Source organism: Primulina eburnea, chromosome 8, assembly GCF_022965805.1.
Source record: "Primulina eburnea isolate SZY01 chromosome 8, ASM2296580v1, whole genome shotgun sequence".
Classification (NCBI taxonomy): domain Eukaryota; kingdom Viridiplantae; phylum Streptophyta; class Magnoliopsida; order Lamiales; family Gesneriaceae; genus Primulina; species Primulina eburnea.
Window position 1 is genome coordinate 17,564,232 of NC_133108.1, and position 6,623 is coordinate 17,570,854.

The following is a 6,623-nucleotide window of genomic DNA, read 5'->3' on the forward strand; positions in this document are numbered from 1 at the left end:
TAATTTTTTTTATTTTTTAAAAAAATACAAGTGCGGAACGTAATGGAATCACTCTGATATACATATCAAAAGTAAAGTACATGTCTTGTACTCAATACATTAAAATCAACTAGGGTTCAACTACTATATATCAAGTGCTGAAGCCTATCTACTTCTGATCCGGATCTCCACGCTAACTTGTCCTCTCTCATCCTCTTCTTGACCCTGATCTAGTCCCACCTGCTGTCATACACACATACAAACACGACAGCAGCCGGATAATTTCGGTGAGAATATAATTCCAGTATAAACAATGAATAAATGCAATCATATAAAAACATATATAAAAGCATAAATAGTCATCAATAACATGTATCAAATCTGAAAACATGAATCGATATAAAACTGTAAATCAACTAGTGACTCGTCATCTCAGGCTAGACTCATCTCTAATCTAGGGATCCCGGTTTCTGGATATTACAATATACCGAATCTCCGCAATAGAAGCCTATCTGCCCCTACACAACATCGATATAAACCAAACATCCAGTGTCTTGGCATATCCACCAATGACTTGGCATATCCGCCAATGACTAGGCATCTCTGCCCATGACTCAATACACGCTTTGCTATAAATCAATAGACTAAGCATATCATTCTCATTCAATTGCAAACATCAATGCAATAAAGTAAAGTATGTGGTTTTTGGGAAACTTGAGTCCAATCTGACTCGAGTCAATCTCCTGGTTAACATTGATTTATACCTTTATTTCTGTAAATCTGACGAAGTCGATGTCGAGAATTCAAAGTCTGTCAATACTCAATCTGGAAATGACAATATCGAGGAGTATAATATTAATACACCACTCAGATCAATACTGGATATAATCAGAACTCAATCTAATTATGTTTCATCGGCATAACTGCATAATCTTAATATACCCAGTAATACAAATCAACAGATATCAATTCCCACAACTCATAATCGATAACAACAAAAATCTGATATCAAAAATCAATCAAATCCATTCTGAAATTCATAACAATTTTATACGATATATGTTCTTCAATCCGGTTTCGATTATACGATGTCTAATATATCAAGAACACCATATATGGATCACATCTGATTCCTTCAATATCATATTTTCAAATCATAACAAAACATATTAAAAATTACGTCTAGTTGAAGTCTTTGTCGATAGGAACACAGTACTGAAGTCGGATTGAAAATCTGACAGACGGATCTTTCGTAAACTTCAAATTACTAAAATATGAAAAGGCGTAGGGATTTTTCACAAATTTTTCTCGATTCTTCTTTTTCCAACTTTATGAAGGAATGAATGAAGGTTGAATATATACATCTTGTGCATGTCCAAGCCATGTGGCTTCATCTTTGCAAAGCACGTCTCGTGCATATGCGCGACCCTCCTCGGCGCATATGCGCGAGACACTCTGTCTCGACACATTTCTTCTCAGCAGCTCGCGTATATGCGCGCACCATCGCTGCGCATATGCGCGAGGTTCTCTGGACTCGGCATCTTGTCAATACACCTCCTCGCGCATATGCGCGCCCTCTCTCACGCATATGCGCGAGGTCCTCTACCTATCTCGTGCATCTGTGACGCACATATGCGCGAGATGTTCTGTTCTCGCACATCGAATATCATACGTTACCTCTATTCGTGTCTTGGAATGATCCTTCATAATCATATCGATTCAAAATCAATAATCGCATATTAACATGATATAAAATCTCGGGCATTACATTTCTCCCCCTCCCCCTAAGATACGATTTCGTCACCGAAATCACAGGCAAGCAAATCATATCATAAAGAAATCTATAACAGAAGATGAATATAAACTCACATCAACGAAATAATTATGGGAATCTTTGCCTCATATCAGACTCAGTCTCCCAGGTAGCTTCTTCGATGCCATGACTACTCCACTGAACTTTTACAAGAGGAATATTCTTCGTTTTGAGTTGTTTTTCCTTAAAATCGAGGATCTGAATCGGCTTCTCGAAGTAACTCAGTGTTTCATCAAGTTCTGCCTCATCTGGCTGAAGAATATGTGAAGCATCGGGAATATAATTCCGCAATAAAGATACATGAAAGACATCAAGTATTCCAGATAGAGAATGCGGCAATGCGAGTCTATAGGCACGATCTCCTATCTTTTCAAGAATCTCGTACGTCCCAATATAACGTGGAGAAAATTTCTCTTTCTTGCCAAATCTGACAACGCTTCTGAAATGAGAAATCTTCAAAAATACTCTGTCTCCTGCATCAAATACCAATGGTAGACGACAAACATTGGCATATTTGGCCTGTCTGTCTTGAGCTGTCTTCATTCTCTTCTGAATCAGCTTCACTTTCTCTGTCATATCTCTGATCATATCAGGTCCAATCTGAGGTACCTCAGAGATATCATCCTAATATAGAGGGGATCTAGCTTCAAACGGTGCCATCTCAATAATCGTCTGATAGCTGTTATTGTACGAAAACTCACAAAGTGGCAAAGATTCTTGCCAAGTAGTGCTAAAATCAAGCACTACAGCTCTAAGCATAACCTCCAGAGTCTAGATAGTCTGCTCTGACTGTCCATCGGTCTTTGGATGATATGCGGTACTCAGATGTAAGTTCGTACCTAAAGCCTGCTATAAACTCTGCCAAAAGTGCGAAGTGAACCAAGGATCACGGTCTGATACAATCGACTTCGGCACTCCGTGAAATCTGACCACTTCTCTGACATAAATCTCAGCCATTTGGTCATGTCTGTAGGTCATCTTGTACGGAATAAAACATTCAAATTTGTTCAATCTGTCAATCACAACCCAAATCGCATCACAAACTCGAGAGGAACGTGGTAGCTTCGTCACGAAGTCCATGGAAATGTGATCCCATTTCAATTCAGGAATAGATAAGCTTTGTAATAATCCTCCTGGTTTCTTTCTTTCCGCTTTCACCTATTGGCAATTCAGACATTTGGATACAAGTTCAGCAATATCAGCTTTTATTTGTTTCCACCAAAACTGTCTTTTCAAATTATTGCACATTTTTCTGCCACCAAGCTGAATACTGAATCGACTACAGTGCGCTTTCTGACAATATCTGTCGTTTCAAATCTGAAACGTCTGGCACAACAATACGATTATTCACATATAAAACACTGAACCTGATATTCTGATAGATGCCCTGCTCTGACCATGGATATCGAAATCTGTACGTTCTGAACAACTTTATGAGCCACTTTAATTCTCAAAATCAGCTCTGGTTCGACTTGAACAACATATAATCTCAATGGTCTACAATCTGTCTCAAATTCCAATCCAAACAAACAGCAATCTTCTATCTAATTCGAAATACCAATAGTCGATAAGGACAAAGAACATACCTTACGACTCAGTGCATCAGCTGCTGCATTCAACTTTTCCAGGATAGTACTTGATTTCACAATCAAAATCTTTCAGTAAATCAAGCCATCTTCTTTGACACATATTCAGCTCTGACTGTGAAAACAGATATTTCAAACTTTTTTGATCTGAAAAAATCTCAAACTTCTCACCATATAGGTAGTGTCGCCATATCTTCAATGCAAAAACAATGGCTGCCAATTCAAAATCATGAATTGGTTAGCGAGTCTCATGTGGCTTCAACTGTCTCGAGGCATAAGCAATGACATGACCTCGCTGCATCAAAACACAACCCAATCCTCTGTGAGAAGCATCGCAATAAACAATAAAATCACCAGTACCTGACAGGATAGTCAACACCGGAGCACTAGTCAATCTCTTCTTCAACTCTAAGAAACTGGACTCACACTCCTATGACCAAACAAATGGAGCATTCTTCTGAGTTAACTGCGTAATAGGTTTAGCAATACTCGAGAAATCTTTAATAAATCGACGATAATATCCTTCCAAACCCATAAAACTGCGTATCTCTGGCACAGATGTCGGTCTCGGCCAACTGATCACGACTTCAACCTTGCTAGGATCAACTGATATATACCATCTCCAGATATTATATGACCCAGAAATACAACCTGTCTTAGCCAAAACTCACATTTCGACAGTTTAGCATACAGTTTCTCAGCCCTCAAAATTCTCAACACCGTTCTCAGATGCTCAGCATGATCAATCATATTCTTCGAATAAATCAAAATATCATCGATAAATATAATCACAAAATCATCGAGATATTTTTGAAACACACAGTTCATTAGACCCATAAATACATCTGGAGCATTTGTTAAACCGAACGGAATGACAATAAACTCATAATGAAATGTTGTCTTCGAGATATCAGAATCTCTGACTCTCAGTTGAGGATATCTAGATCTCATATCGATCTTGGAATATACAGAAGAACCCTGCAATTGATTAAAAAAATCATCTATACGAGGCAAAGGATATTTGTTCTTTACCGTAGCTTTGTTCAGTTGCCGGTAGTCAATGCAGAGTCTCATTGAACCGTCTTTCTTTCTCACAAACAACACTAGAGCACCCCAAGGAGAAATACTCGGTCTGATGTATCCCTTGGCCAGTAAATCCTCTAACTGCTCTTTCAACTCTTTCAATTCTATTGGTGTCATTCTGTACGGAGCTCTAGAAATCAGAATTGTACCTGGTACAAATTCAATGCTGAAGTTTATCTCTCTGACTGGAGGCTAACCAAGAATCTCATCTGGGAATACGTCAACAAACTCGCATACCACTTGCAAATCAGCCAATGATGGACTCGATTTCAGTACGTCAACCGAATCTTCAAGGAACCCCTCTGCTCCTTTCTGCAATAATCAAGCCATAGAAATAACAGATATCAAAGGAATTCTAGATATAGAACCCTTACCGTAAAATTTCTATTCTTCAGCCATCTCAGGTCTGAATCTCACAATCTTATGGAAACAATCAACGGTAGCTCTGTACTTGGTCAGCATATCAATACCGATAATAGAATAAAAATCAGACAATCCAAGTACAATACAATCTAAATCAATCTCATTCATGTTATACTATAGCATACAATGTTTAACCGAATTCACGGATATCAAACATGTCCCCAAAGGCGAAGAGACAGAAACTACAGCAGATAGAGAATCAACAGGCAAATTATGTATCAAAGCAAAACGCTCAGAAATAAATGTATGGGAAGAGCCCGTATCTATTAATACATAGGCAGGGTAACCACATAAAGAGCAGTTACCTGCAACAACATCATCTGGTGCTTCCTGGGCCTGTTCCTCTGTCAAAGAAAATACTCTGGCCTGCTGTCTAGGAGGCTGGCTAACTATCTGGCTACCTCCTGACCTCTGTTGTGACGGAGTAGTAGTCGGTGGGGGCTGGAAAGAATGAACACCTGATGATTGTCTATCAGTCTGAGCCACTGATCCAGCTGATTCTGCTCCCTGGGAACCTCTCTGTGGACATACTCTCGCAAAATGTCCCTGCTGTCTATAGATACGGCAACTACCAATCACTCCTTGGCATTGCTCAGTCGGATGTCTCCCTCCGTATAACTCTGGCTCTGTCGGGAACCACTGGAGCTAGAAGAACTACTGCCCGACTTCTTCAACTGCTTTCCTCTGGCTTTCAAATAATCTTTCTTTCAACCACTGCTGCTGCCACTCTCAAATCTGGGAGGTGGTTGCTGTGGTCTCGGTTCTGGAGGAACATACGAAGCTCCTTTCTGTCTCATCAGACCAGCTTCAACTCCTTTGGCTCTGTTCAAGGCATCTGCAAAATTATTGGTCTCCCGGTGTTCACCATGTAAAGATCTTAGGGTTCAATCCATTGATGAACTGATCAGCAAGAGCCTCATCATTTTCAGCAAAGTTTGAAGCAAAACGTAACAAGGTAGAGAACTTGGCCACATACTCCTCAATGTTCAACTGACCTTGTCTCGGATTTGCAAACTCTGCACCCTTGTCCTTTCTGTACGACACTGGGAAAAATCTTTGATAAAATTCAGTCTCAAAGACATTCCAAGTGATATTCGTAACTCGATGCTCCAAGGCTCTCTTTGTCGTGATCCACCAGTTCTTTGCAACGTCATGCAACTGGTGCCCAATCAGTCTGACTCGGCGCTCATCTGTGTAATCCAAGGAATCAAACAACATCTCAATATCATCTAACCAACACTCACAGTCAACAAAAGTCTCTTTTCCTTTCAGGGTTGGAGGTTTGAACGACTGAAATCTCTTCAGTAGCATTTCCATCGGTGTTGCTGTCACATCCATCGGATTAGCCGAAGTATTGCCCTGTTCTGGGACTCGTCGAGAAGGCATATCTGATTATCAAAAGGATTAGTACCCCAATACAACAAATTTGTTTTAGTTATGTTCCCCTTCCGATCATCTTACTGCAGATCAAGAATTGGTTCTGATTCATTCTCCATAACACATGTTTCTAATCAAATCAGATATTCACGTAAACATGCATTTCAAAGCAGTAAAACATGATAGATTGCTAGCATGCAAAAGCAAGGAATAAAACTCATTCTAACCCGCTGACTCTCTTCTATCTCAATCTCAGGAACCTACAGTTCTGGAACCTACTGCTCTGATACCACCAGCTGTGGGGACCCGGACGCTAATTCATTTGTTAATCGTTCTTGGGAATAATTCAATCAATTAAGATA